The sequence below is a fragment of the Pteronotus mesoamericanus genome, unplaced genomic scaffold (assembly GCF_021234165.1).
Source record: "Pteronotus mesoamericanus isolate MK-2021 breed Mesoamerican mustached bat unplaced genomic scaffold, CSHL_Meso_final contig_317, whole genome shotgun sequence".
In the NCBI taxonomy this organism is placed as follows: Eukaryota; Metazoa; Chordata; class Mammalia; order Chiroptera; family Mormoopidae; genus Pteronotus; species Pteronotus mesoamericanus.
The window spans coordinates 4,253,002-4,267,056 of NW_026555133.1; positions in this window are offsets into that span (position 1 = coordinate 4,253,002).

Sequence of the window (14,055 nt, forward strand, 5' to 3'; positions counted from 1 at the left end):
AGAAAGGCAGTTTTAAGAGAGAGAGAGAAACCGAGTTCTAGAGGCTTTGGCGCCTTGGGCCTCTGAGGGGCTTCCTCCTGCGGGTGGCCGCTGTGGCAGCTCTTTCTACATAGCCTCTGGGGAAGGTAGGGACTTAACTTGGATCCCACGCCCTTCCCTTAACCTCTGATCTTGGACGATGAGGATGCTGCTTGGCCATATCTGGAGATGGGATGCTGCCCCACCCCAGACCCATGGATTAGAAATCCATGAGAAACCCGAGGGAAATCAGAGTGTGGTCGTGTGGAACAGTGGAGGGATTTGGGGGCTGAGCGAGAAAAAAGACAGAACCACGAGGTGGCAGTAGCACACACCAGCCTCCTCGGGGCAAAGCTTCGCCAGGTTTGCGCGCCGGGTCACCCCTCACAACAGCGGACTGGATGGCAGCCGCAGAGTTGCTACTCGGAAGGAAGGGTAGGAGGGCAAGGGAACCCCCAAGGGGGAGAGTAACTTTTATTTTAAAAGTAATTGCACGAGTAAAAATTTGAGTTTGATGTCAGTGGGCTTTCAAGCTAACAGGTCTTAGCCTGCAGCGAAGAAAGAGCCTAAACAACCCAGGGGGACAATACAGAGAGGTCATATTTGTCCTATTTACATAAAAGGTTACCGAGAGAAGCAGCAACGTCAAGCAGCCCCAAATCGGGCTCTACGAGTACATGTGCTGAAATGGCAAGATCTCCTGCACATTTGTTGAAGTGAGAAACAAAACAAAACAAAACAAAACAAAAACAAGGAGAGAAACGCTACGATGCATTTTAAATCATGGGTTAGGACTAGAAAAGGTCCCTAGACAAGGAAGGATTGCGAACCTCTCTTTCTGCTCCTTTGATTATACAGGTTGCCAATGGTGATGGAAGCGTGTTGCCGGCCGCTGACTGGTTACCTGAGCCAAGCGTGAAGCAAGAGGGTTGGTAGCGGGTGGGCTCATCTTCTGCTAAAGCATAGGGACTGCATCGGGGTGGGTGAGGCATGAAGAAAATTCTATTACTGTTAAGAAGGAGATGAGCGATACGGACACTGAGCGAGCTTTGACCGAGTGAACTCTGTAGTGTGGGATAGGGTACGGCTAACTCCTGGAATACTCTCTCCCAACTCTTTCTTTATCCCATGTTCTTCATCTAGAACTGGAATTACATAGTTTTCCTAATGACATGCAATTGGAAGGCAGAGAGGGACCATGGGTTTCTTTTTTATTTTTTAATCTATAATGCATGATGATGAGAGGAAGAAGCAGCACACTAAAAGCTTACCATTCTGAAAACTGAATCACTGGGTAGGGTATACTGAGCCTATTTAGGTCAATAAGTCAAATTCGTATGTTTTTTGCAAATCTTTGCTAAGAGAGTTTTACATTTGCACTGGAAATATACTGGAGGGCTCGTGTATTTCAGCATGGATGGCGGTGGGTTTGCATTTTTCCAGTGGTGAGAGGAGTTGCAGGAGGAAATCTGAGTGGAATTGCTGTGGTGATGGTTTCTTAGTTGTTACTTATTGGCCCCGCCAGCTGGTCCTTGGCTGACCTGGCCCTGATTCGATTTAAGGGGTGTGGCAGGAAAGGCCGTGTGCGTAGTCTTGAGGGCGCTCAGTAAGATAAATTGGGATTGAGAGAAGCCAGGTGATATACCCTTAAACTAACTGAAAAAAATTAAGACAATATTACAATGTATTTTCTGTCAGAACTTTTTTGGCGCTTTCTACATCTGTAAAATAAAAATTCTAACATTTGTCTCATGGGATTTTTTATTTTGAATAGTTCACTTCTTATTGTGGATTTTTCAATACCATTGATCCCACCAGTATCCTCTTCCACCTCCACTCCCTCACCCCACAATCACCACACTGTTGTCTGTGCCCATGAGCTCTTTTCTTTTTTGCTGGATTCCTCCACCCCCTCCCCAACCCCATGCTCTGAGCTGTCATCCTGCTCTCTGTCTATGAGTCTGTCTCTATTTTGCTAATTAATTCAGACTGTTCATTGGATTCCCCATAAGAGTACTTTCATATAGTACTTTTCTTTCCTTGACCGGCTTATTTCACTTAGCATAATGTTCTCCAGGTCCATTTACATTATCGCAAAAGGCAAAATAGTCTCCTTTCTTATGGCCAAGTAGTATTCCATTGTGTAAATGTCCCATAGCTGTTTTATCCGCTCATCTACTGATGGACGCTGGGGCTACTTCCATGTCTTGGCAACTATAAATAGCTCTGCAATGAACATTGGGGTGCTTCTTTTCTTTCAAATTAGTGTTCCAGGTTTTTTTGGATAAATGCCCAGAAGTGGGATCACTGGGTCAAAAGGCAGTTCCATTTTTAATTTTTTAGGAACCTCCATACTGCTTTCCACAGCGGCTGCCCCAGTCTGCATTCCTACCAACCCTGCACTCAGATTCCCCTTTCTCCACATCCTCACCAGCACTGTTATTTGTTGCTGTATTGATGACGGCCATTCTGACAGGTGTGAGGTGACATCTCATTATGGTTTAATTTGCATTTTTTGATGATTAGCGATGTTGAGCATCTTTTCATGTGTCTATTGGCCATCAGTATGTCCTATTTGGAGAAGTGTCTATTCAGGTCCTTTGCCCATTTTTTAATTGGATTGTTTGTTTGTGTGTGTGTTGAGTTTTAAAGGTTTTATTTATTTATTCATTTTTAGAGAGAGAGGAAGGGAGAGAAGAAGAAAGGGAGAGAAATATTGATGTGAGGGAGAAACACCAATCTGTTGCCTGTCGTACATCCCGAGGGCGGACTGAACCTGAACCCAGGCATGTGCCCAGAAATTGAACCGGTGACCTTTAACTTTGTGTGATAATGCCCAGCCATCTGACCCACATTGGTCAGGGCTGATGGTAAGTTTTATAAATTCTTTATAAATTTTGGAAATTAAACCCTTAGATGTATCAGTGGGTTGCCTTTTCATTTTTTGAACATTTCTTTTGCTCTGCAAATTTTTTTTAATTCAATGTAGTCCCATTTATTTTTTCTTTTGTTTCCCTTGCCTGAGGAGATATATCAGAAAAATTTTTGCTACAAGAGATGCCTTTGCTTTCTTCTAGGATTTTTATGGTTTTGTGTCCAATATTTAAGTCTTTAGTCCACTTTGAGTTTATTCTTGTGTGTGGCATAAGAGGTGGTCTATTTTCATTTTTTGCACGTATTTGTCCATTTTTCCCAACACCATTCATTGACTAAACTATCTTTAGCTTATTGTATGTTTTTGCCTCCTCTGTCAAATATTAATTTCCTATATAGGCGTGAGTTTATTTCTGGGCTCTCTATTCTGTTCCATTGATCTACATGTCTGTTTTTATGCTGGTACCAGGCTGTTTTGAATACTATGGCCTTATAGTATAGTTTGCTATTAGGTAACATGATTCCTCCAACTTTGTTCTTCTTTCTCAAGATTGCTGTTGCTATTTGGGGTCTTTTGTGGTTCCATATAACTTTTTGGAATATTTGTTCTAGTTCTGTGAAGTACATTATTGGAATCTTGATAGGAATTGCTTTGAATCTGTATGTTGCTTTGAATAATATGGAATTTTTCATGACGTTAATTCCTTCTATCCCTGAACAACTTATTGGAAGCCTATCCATTTATAGGCTTCTTCAATTTTTCTGCAGTGTCTTATGATTTTCCAAGTACAGGTCTTTTACATTCTTGGTTAAATTTATTCCCAGGTATTTTATTATTTTTGAAGCACTTGTAATTGGGATTGTTTTCTTAATTTCCCTTTCTGATATTTCTTTATTGGTATATAAAAATGCAATTGACTTCTGGATATCAATTTTGTATCCTGCTACTCTACTAAATTCATTTATCAATTCTTGTAGTTTTTGGTGAGATCTTTAAGGTTCTCTATATACAATATCATGTCATCTGCAACAATGATAGTTTTACTTCCTCTTTTCTAATTTGGATGTCTTTTCTTTCTTCATCTCTGATTGTTGTGGCTAAGACTTTAAGTACCATGTTGAATAACAGAGGTGAAAATAGACATGCCTGTCTTGTTCCTGATCTTAAGTGGAACACTTGTAGTTTTTGCCCATTGAGTATGGCTGTGGGTTTGTCATATATGGCCTCTATTACATTAAGGTATGTTCCCTGTATTCTCCCTTTGTTTAGACTTTTTATCATAAGTGGGTGCTGGATTTTATCAAATATTTTTTATGCATCTATTTATATGATCATGTGGTTTTTATCCCTCATTTTATTCATGTGATGTATCATGTTTATTGATTTGCAGATATTGTACCAAACTTGCATCCCTGGAGTAAATCCCACTTTGTCATGGTGTATGATCATTTTCATGTATTGCTGTATTCAGTTGGTAATATTTTGTTGAGGATTTTAGCAGCTATATTTAATATTATAGGGATATTGGCCTATACTTTTCTTTTCTGTAGTGTCTTTATCTAGTTTTGGAATTAGGATAATGCTGGCTTCGTAAAATGAGCTTTAGAGACTGCCTTCCTCTTGAATTTTTTGGAATTGTTTGAGAAGAAAATTTAATTCTTCTCGACATGTTTGGAAAAATTCACCTGTGTGAAGCCATCTGGTCAAGGGCTTTTGTTTGTTGAGAGTTTTTTGTTACTGCTTCAATTTCATTATGTGTAATCTGTCTATTTAGATTCTCTGATTCTTCCTGATTTAATTTTAGAAGATTGTTTCTAGGAATTTATCCATTCCATACAAATTGTCCAATGCGTTGGCATATAGATAGTTGTTCAAAATATTTTCTTATAATCCTTTGTATTCCTTTGGTGTCAGTTATTACTTCTCTTTCATTTCTGATTTTATTTATTTGGGTCCTCTCTTTTTTTCTTATTGATCCTGGTTAAATATTTGTCAATCTTGTTTATCTTTTCAAAGAACTGGCTCTTGGATTCATTAGTGTTTTTTTAATTGTTTTTTTAGACTCCATTTATTTCTGCTCTGATATTTATTATTTCTTTCCTTCTACTCACTTTAGGTTTTGTTTTTCTTTTTCACATTCATTTGAGTGTAAAGTTAGATTATTTCTTTGATATTTTTCTTTTTTCTTGATATAGACCTGTAATGCTATGAACTTCCCTCTTAGGACTTCTTTCACTGTGTCCCACAGATTTTGGGTTGTTGTGTTCTCATTTTCATTCATTTCATGGTATCTTTTTTATTTTTCCTTGATCTCATTGTTAACCCATTCATTGTTTAATAATATGTTATTTACTTTCCATGTCTTGTGTATTTTTCAGTTTTCTCTGTGTGATTGATTTTTAGCTTCATAGCATTATGTCCAGAGAAGGTGCTTGATATGATTTCAATCTTCTTAAATTTATTGAGACTGTTTGTGTTTTAAAATATAGTCCATCGTAGAAAACATTCCATGTGCACTTGAAATGAATGTATATCCTCTTGTTTTGGAGTGAAATGCTCTCAAGATATCAACTAAATATATTTGATCTAGTGAATCATTTAAGATCACAATTTTTTTGTTATTTTCTGTCTGGAAGATCTGTCCATTGAAGGGGTGTTAAAATTCCCTATTATGACTGTATTTCTGTCAATCTCTTTCTTTATGTCCATCAAGATTTGATTTACATATTTAGGTGCTCTTGCTTGGTTGTATAAATGTTTACTAGGGTTATATCTTCTTGTTAAATTGTTCCCTTTATTATTGTGTAGTGTTTTTCTTGGTCTCTTACTATTAGGCTTGGTTTTAAAGTGTATTTTGTCATATATTAGTATTGTTATCCCACTTTTTTTTCAGTTTGCATGAAATATCTTTTTTTCCATCTTTTTACTTTTAGTCTGTGTGTATCTTTTATTCTGAGGTGGGTCTTTTGAAGATAGCATATCTATGGGTCTTTTTTTATCCATTCGGCTACCCTATGTCTTTTGGTTGGAACATTTGAGCCATTTACATTTAAGGTAATTATTGATAAATACGTATTTATTGACATTTACTTATTAACTAGGTTTCTCTGTTGTTTTTTAAAAATTTTTCTTCTTCTTCTTCTTAAAGCAAGTGTTTTAACATTTGTTATAACACTGGTTTGGTAATAACAAACTTCTTTAACTTTTTCTTGTCTGGGAAGCTCATATTTCTCCTTCCGTTTTACATGATGACTTCACTATGTAAAGTACCCTTGATTGTAGGTCCTTGTTTTTCATCACTTTAAATATTTTATGCCAGTCTCTTTTGATCTGTAATGTTCCTGTTGGGAAATCAGATGACAGTCATATGAGAGCTCCTTTATAGGTAACTAACTGCCATTTTCTTCTCTTTTTTAAGATTCTCTCCTTGTCTTTAAGCTTTGCCATTTTAATTATGATGTGTCTTGGTGTGGGCCTCTTTGGGTCCATCTTGTCGTGGACTCTCTGCACTTCCTGAACTTGTGTGTCATTTTCTTTCATCAGGTTGGACATGTTTTGGTCATTATTTTTTCAAATAGGTTCTTGATCCCTTGCTTTCTCTCTCTCCTTCTGGTACCTCTATGATGCAGATGTTGTTATACTTCATGTTATATCAAAGGTCACTTAAACTATCATCATTTTTTAAAATCTTTTTTCTTTTTGCTATCCTTATTGGGGTTTTTTTCCTACCTTGTCTTCCAAATCACTGATTCAATTCTCTGCTCCACTTAACCTACTGTTTATTCCTTTAAGAGTATTATTTATTTGAGATACGGCATTCTTTATTTGGTTGCCATTGACTGGTCTCTTTTATGGTTTCTATATCTTTTTCTATGCTGTTGAGCATTCTTGTAATAATACCTTGAACTCTATATCTGATAAATTTCTTGTCTCCACTTTGTTTAGCTCTTCCTCTGGAGAATCCTCTTGTTCTTTCATTGGAGGACTGTTTCTTTGTCTTCCCATTTTGGCTGCCTTTTTGTGTTTGTTTCCATGTATTAGGTAGAGCTGCAAAGACTTTGGTTCAGACCTATATCATACGCTGCCTATGACTTGCCTTGAACAACCTGTTTGGAGTTATCAGTGATCCACTGCTTGTGGCTCTCTCTTCTGAGCCTGGGTACATGTGGAAAGGACCATACTGTGCAAGAAGGCTGGCTTTTACCAACATTGTGCCTGCAGGAAGGTCAGCTAAAGTCTCAAAGCACCCAGAGATCCGCCTTTGTCTGCAGGCTGCCTGTTATGCTTAGTCACTGAAAGAGCCTCCAGCTATTCCCCTCAGCAGGACTTAAGCTCCACAGGGTGGGGTAAGAGGGATTCTTGTATTTGGTGCTATTGCTTCCCCTGAGGCTGATGCCATATGGAGGAGAGTTCTCTGCTTGAGAAAGATGACTTTTGCAGTATAGGAATGACTGAGCACAAGGATCCTGATGGCTGACACTTCAGCTCTCTCCCCAGAGCCACCTCATGCAGCTCTGGTCTGCTCTGTCCTCCCTCTACCAGAGCCCAGGGTAAGTGGCTGCAAACAAAATTTTGTTCATTGGCCCTTTAGGAGGGTGGCTGTGTCTTAAGTCATCTCTTCCGTGTAGATCGAAAGCCCACTGATTTTCACAGCTGGATGTTATGTGTGTGCCTTTCCTGGTTCTGACGCTCTAGGTTGGGGAGTTTGGCTTGTGGGTTTAGAGCCTATACTTCTCAGGGGGAACCCCCCAGCTGCTGAACTATCCCTCAGGAACTTCAGCTGCTGCCCATGGAAGAATAGACAGCCCTCTTGCACCTCTGCACTTCCTACCAGTCTCAATGTGGTGATGTGGTTTCTTCTAAAAGTCCTTGGTTTTAAGGCTTTTCTCCAGCTAGTCTTCAGTTGGTTCTTCAGTATTATTTTTCTGTAATTTAATTGTAATTATAGTTTGATCTTAGGAAGAAGTTAGTGTAACTTCCACCTACTCTGTCACCATCTTAGATCTCCCAAGGATTTTTATTATAAGAATTACTGAAGATAATATATCTAAAGCCTAGTCTCTGGCTAGTTACTAAATAAATGGAAATAAATAGGGTGGTTATTATTAATAATAATAAAAACATACTGAAACTTATTTACAAATAGACAATTGATGGACTAGAGAACACAGATTATAAACATATTTTTGGATTTAAAATAATTTAATATATGCAGAAATTGAGCATTACAAATCAGTGGGGTCAGGGAATGTAACATTTAATAAATAATGTTGCAATAATCGATTGTTCATTTGAAAAATAAAGACCTCTTGGATGCATATATTACACAATGTGCCAAAACAAATGCAGCATGAATTTAAGAGTTAATATAATTGAAAAAGACCAAGGGAACATATATATGAATATTTATCATAACTGTTAATGAAGGCAGAAATTCTAGGAACACAAACAGTGGAAGAAGGCATAAAGGAGAGAGATAGATTCAATAATGAAGTAAAAACATTGAGATCATGTTGGATAAATAAGCGAAGAATATTAAAGGCAATTTACAAACAGAAAAATGCAAACATAGTTAACACACAATAGAAAATACTCAGTTTCACTAGCAAGCAGGAAAAAAAAACAAAGTAAAATGATTATATATGTTTGTCTCTCAAATCAGAAATGGTTAAAAATAATTAATATTTGTGTTAATATGGTGAAATGGACATGAATCATTTTTTAATGGAGATTAAGCTACCATTTTCTTTTTGTGTGTGAGGACTTATAAAAACTATCAAAACTTGTGACCCAACATTTGGATTTTTCCGACTTGAGCTCTGCAGCTGCTTATAATGCCTGACTTTGCCCTTTTGGGCTCCAAAACCACCAGTAAAGCAAGTAACTCCCTGTACTGATTGAATTGTTTGATCAATTTTACTACTTGCATTATTGATAAATACTGTAACACTTTTTATACTGTAATTGTGTGATCAAAAGTAACTTTCGTTTTACAGGTCTAGACTGAAAATAGTGTGTTGATAAATGCTTAATCGTATGTTTATTACCCATTGTTCTCATCTCACAACCCCGCTTGTCTGACCTCTGAGTTAGCTGACTGTTGAAAGTCCAATCCCCACCCCACCCCCAACCCTGAAAATGAATGATGTAAGTTTGTGGTCTTGTTTTCCCTAGCAAACCATCTCTTTAGTCATCAGCTCCTTTCAACTTTTGCCTTTAAAAATCTTGCCTATCCCCACACTTCAAAACATGTTTTCACTTCATTCCCAGGGGTACATCCCTGATTTGCCGATCAAATGTGAGTAAAACTCTCTTTAAATTTCTTCTGTAATTTTGTTAATAGTAGATAGTTTAGCAATAGGTATGGTTGATGAATAAAGATTCAACCCAGTAAATTTAAAGATCTAATTGACATTACTGAACAAATTTGGCAAGCATCCCACCTAATAAGTAGAGAGGCACTTGGAGAAGTTGTACAAAGTGAAAGGTTTTTATGAGCAGAACTGGGCAGCACAAGACAATTATTAGCAAAAAAGGGAGAGAATTGTTTCAAGTAAGATCACCTTCCTTTTGGGGAAGGGTGACAGGAATCTTATCATGCAGATTACCACATCAGTGTCAATCAGAAAGTTCCAGGCTGATTGCTTTAAAGTCATATTCCTGTGAGGGGCTGAAACTGCAATTAAGTCTTAGAGTGCTGCCTGGGATGGTGACTCGACCATGGGTTCTTGTTTCTTTTTATAAACAGTTTTAAAAATCCTAAAATATTCATATCTCACATTAAAATACATAATTCATAATAGTAAAACAACCTATTATATATTTAGAAATAAACTAATAAAAAGATGGAAACTTATTTTTAAAAACCTACAAATCTCTTCTCAAGAAATAACACTTGAATAAGTGGACAGACCACACCATGTCCTTATCTGGAAGGATCCAATATTGTAACGCTGTCAATGATCCCTAAATTATCTATAAATTTAACACATTCTCATTAAAATCCCATAGGCAGAAGATTTTAATGAGGAAAAAAATGGTTCTATAGTTAAAATGGAAGAGAAAACATATGAGACTAGTCAAGTACTTTTGGGAGGAAAGAGAGTGGTAATGAGAATGTGAGGTGTGATGTGAACAGAATAGTTCCAGGGTGAAATGTGAATATGTATCCTATAGCTACAGTGGTTGAAGCATTGGGTACTACTATAGGCTAACACTGAATGGCATAACAGAGTGTAAAGTTAGGCCACGGTAGACACGATTATATAACATTTCATATTTGACAAAAAGAAGTACTTCAAATTATTGAGAATCATCTTGGGATACAAGCTCTGGAGTTATAAAAATAACATTGTATCCCTATGTTACATCATGTACTACAATAAATTTTGGATGTCAAAAACGTGAAACATAAAACGTAAAAAAATGAAATCTTAAAAACAAGAAGTAGAAAATATAGATGAGTATTTGTATACTTGAGATAAAGATAATAATTTCAAGTGTTACAGGAAAGATGGAAGTCATAAAGTCCATAAAGATTTATGTACTTGATTACATAAAATAAAAAAGTGAGTATGTCAAAAACAGCATTTGTATTAATAAGACACAAATATAAATAAGGAAAATATTTGCAGTATATATGAAAAAGAGTTAATACTTGCATTAATATAAGAAAAACTCAGTTTCCCTCACAATCAAAGAAATGTGGGGAAAAAAAAACAGTAACAGAAAGTGATTCACTTATCTCATTGTAAAGATTTTTTTAATGGTAATAATTAGAGTTCATTAGGATTAGGAAAGTGGCCCTCCCAGATTGAATTGGTAGAAAAGTCAAATGGTTTAATCTATCTAGCTGATAATTTGTCAATATTCATAGAAGTGTTAAAAATATGTATATGCATACGGTCCATTCAAGGAAATAGCTATGCAAAGACGTATCAAAGCTTTGCCTTTAATAGGGAAAGACCTAAAGGGTTAAGATGGAAGGGTTGATTAAGGAAATCTTGATGCATTTATAAAATGATGCAGCAACTACAAACAATGAAGCTAGTGCCTTTATTTAATATGGAATTGAAAGAAAGCTAGGCTGGGATTGGGCAGAAGAGTAGGGGAACAGGAAGGTTCTAGGTTGTAAAGAAGGGTAAAAGAACACAATGCCAAAAATCAGACAAAACGTGAATGGGAAGCCAGTGTTTGCAGGGAAGCTGAGATACATGCCCATCTTGCCTCACTTTACAAGTTTGCTAATGAGTCTTGCTAAGAATGCTACTAAAGCCATCCATCATTAATTGGCCTCCTCCACTCTTCTCTCTAAGGTCTAGTTACTTTCTGTCTAAGGAACCAAAAAAAAAAGCAGTGTTTTCTTGGCCATCTTTTCCCTCTGGCTTTATTAGCCAAGATGGAGAAGACAATCAACAAATCCCCAGTTTCTCCCAGCCCCTAGACCAATTATCCTGAACTCACACTTGGGAGCTAATTAGTTGATTCTGTCTGTGGAACTTCAAAGATGTCTTTGCCCAATCCTGGCCCTGGTTGTTTCTGTGGGAACCTTCGTTAGAGCAGTTGCTGGATGGGTGTGTCTCCTGAGGCCCTTCGGAGCTGCGGAAAGTCAGCAAAGTTAATCACTTAGCCTCTTGTCTAACTGACCAAAAGATACTGAGGTGTTTGGGACCCCAAGAGATTAGTCATGGGCAAGGGGGTGGGGCAGGGACAAGACAGCAACTTCTATAGGTCTGAGTCCTTCACCAGCTCATTTAAGGGAAGTGAGGGCCAGTGTGGTTCAAAGGGCACAACACTGGCTGGGAAGGCTAGACTTTTGGGGGTTGGGCAGTAAATTCATGCTCTGGTCCTTATTAGAGAGAGGGCACAAACTCCAGAATATGGCAACTCCTACTTGAAACCCAATGGAATATTAGCATCTTCTGCATTATACATGTCAACTCAATTATTGAATTCTGTATTTTAATTCATTCAGTCCTCAGAATAATCATTTGAAGTGCATATTATGATTCCCATTTCATAAATGAGAAAACTGGGGCCCACAGAGAGGAAATGACCTGCCCAACGTCACAAAGCTAGCTCGTAGCAGTGTTAGCCCACAAGGCAGATCTACCAACTCTTCAGACCAGGGCTATCCCCACTTGACCACAACTGAGTTAGTGCATGGGCTTCTCAGCTTGCTGCCTGGCACACAGAGGACGTTTGATTCATATTTGCTTTTTTCCTTATTTCCTGGCCTGGAAGACTACCTATAGATACCAAATAAAGGTTTAATTTTTTAGGGCCGTGATATTATCTCCTCAGATCCTACAATCATTAACTCTGAAAACAAAGGTAGATGTTTTCTGGCAGATATTCCAAGTTGTCCTCCCAAACTCACTTCTTTCAGGTACAATTATTGCTACCTCTCAGGCCCTCACATTTCTGCCTGGTCCTCTGCTACCATGTCCAATCTGGGCATCTCTCCAGTTGCTGAAGCCCAAGGACCCATTTTTACCCACTGTGTATGAATTGTTCCTGGGTTTATAACCTGCTTCCAATCTTAATGCCTGTCAGTTTGATTGCCTATGGTCCATTATTTTCCTCCAGCCATCAGCACCCTGTGGGGGTCTGAGTATTAACCATGTAGCTGGTGAATGAAAAAAGCCCAAGACACATACAAGGGACTAATCTTACAGATAAAGGAATTAGCACTTAGAAAATTCATGTAGACTGAAATAGAAGAGACTGGATTAGTACCCAGGCATCCAGATGTCCTAAGGCTCTCTTCACTCAACTGCACTGAATTTCTACTTTCAGAGTTTCATTTCTGAGACCCATTGCACCTAGAATCAGCATCCCTCTGTTAGTTTAGAATTCTTTGGTGATTTACTAGAGGCAGGCAGGCAGGCAGGGAGGCAGAAATATTGGGCTAAGGGTCAGCCCTTGGAAGCTGCTCTATTTACTAAGTGTACGGACTTTGAAAAAAATCATTTAGCCTGTCTGTACCTCTGCTTTTTTTAACTGGAAAGTAAGCATAATAAAAGCTGGCCTTCTTATTGTCTAATCCTCGCTCTGGTTGTGGGTGACACTCAACTGCGTAGTTGCAGTATCCAAATGAGAACATAGATTTCAAAGTGCTCTGTAAATACTGATATGTGCTAATAGGATAAGAGACACCATACTTCTGTTACAACTCTCTTGAGTCCTAAGAGTGCCTTTCTCTGTGCTGAACACAGAGAAAGCCTCTCACTTGTAGAATGGATGTGGGGGAAGGAGGCATTGTTGAGACGTGTATGAGAGCATCACCAAGTAAACATATGTAGATGCCCATGGACTATAGAGTGACATCTTCCAGGTCTGGAGCTTGGATGTCCTGAGGTTCACAGGCCTGTTGGGGGGAGGTGTCATTTTGTAAGTTAAATAATTGTCTAACTATTATGCTGTATACCTGAAACTAATATAACACTGAATGTCAACTGTAATAGAAAAACTAAAAAAATGTAAAACAAATGTTCACAGGTGTATTGAGGATTGATAACATTAGGAACACTTTTTTTTTTTTTTTTTTTTTTTTTTTGGATATGAGCTATCTGGAGTCAGTGGCTGGACCAAAATATCACTAGAAGTTTCTTTTAGTACTAGAAGGCCACAAACCTATGTTCATGGCACAGGGAATTGGGAAAATTCTATATCAGTCCCCACCAATATTAGTCACTTTTGTGTAACTGGAATTACATAAAAGATTCAAAATTAAGCAGTAGTGCTAACGTGTTGGGGAGGAAGCATTTCAGGATGAGAGTAGCGTGGAAGGGTGGGTGAAATTTGAATTTCCAGGGCCAGGAGAGGGAGGAGGGGGAATGGGTCCACAGGAAGAATTTTCTTAGATGGTTCAGTTTGGATCTTGACTCTGAAGAGAAAGGATGAACAAGATGACCGAAGACAGCATCTTAGCTCTTCTAAGCCACTGACTCTTGATCAAATGAATCCAGCGGCTTTATACTGGGGACAGGACAACATACTATTTTTTCTCAAAGATGAAGACAGAGGACACTGTGGAGGCTGGAGAGAAAATACTGAAGTCAAGTCATCTTACCCCCAACCTCCACATTTTCACTATTAACACTTTAATTTTTTTTTCAAATTACAGAATTCAGTGGGAAACTTCAAATGAGAGTAAATGG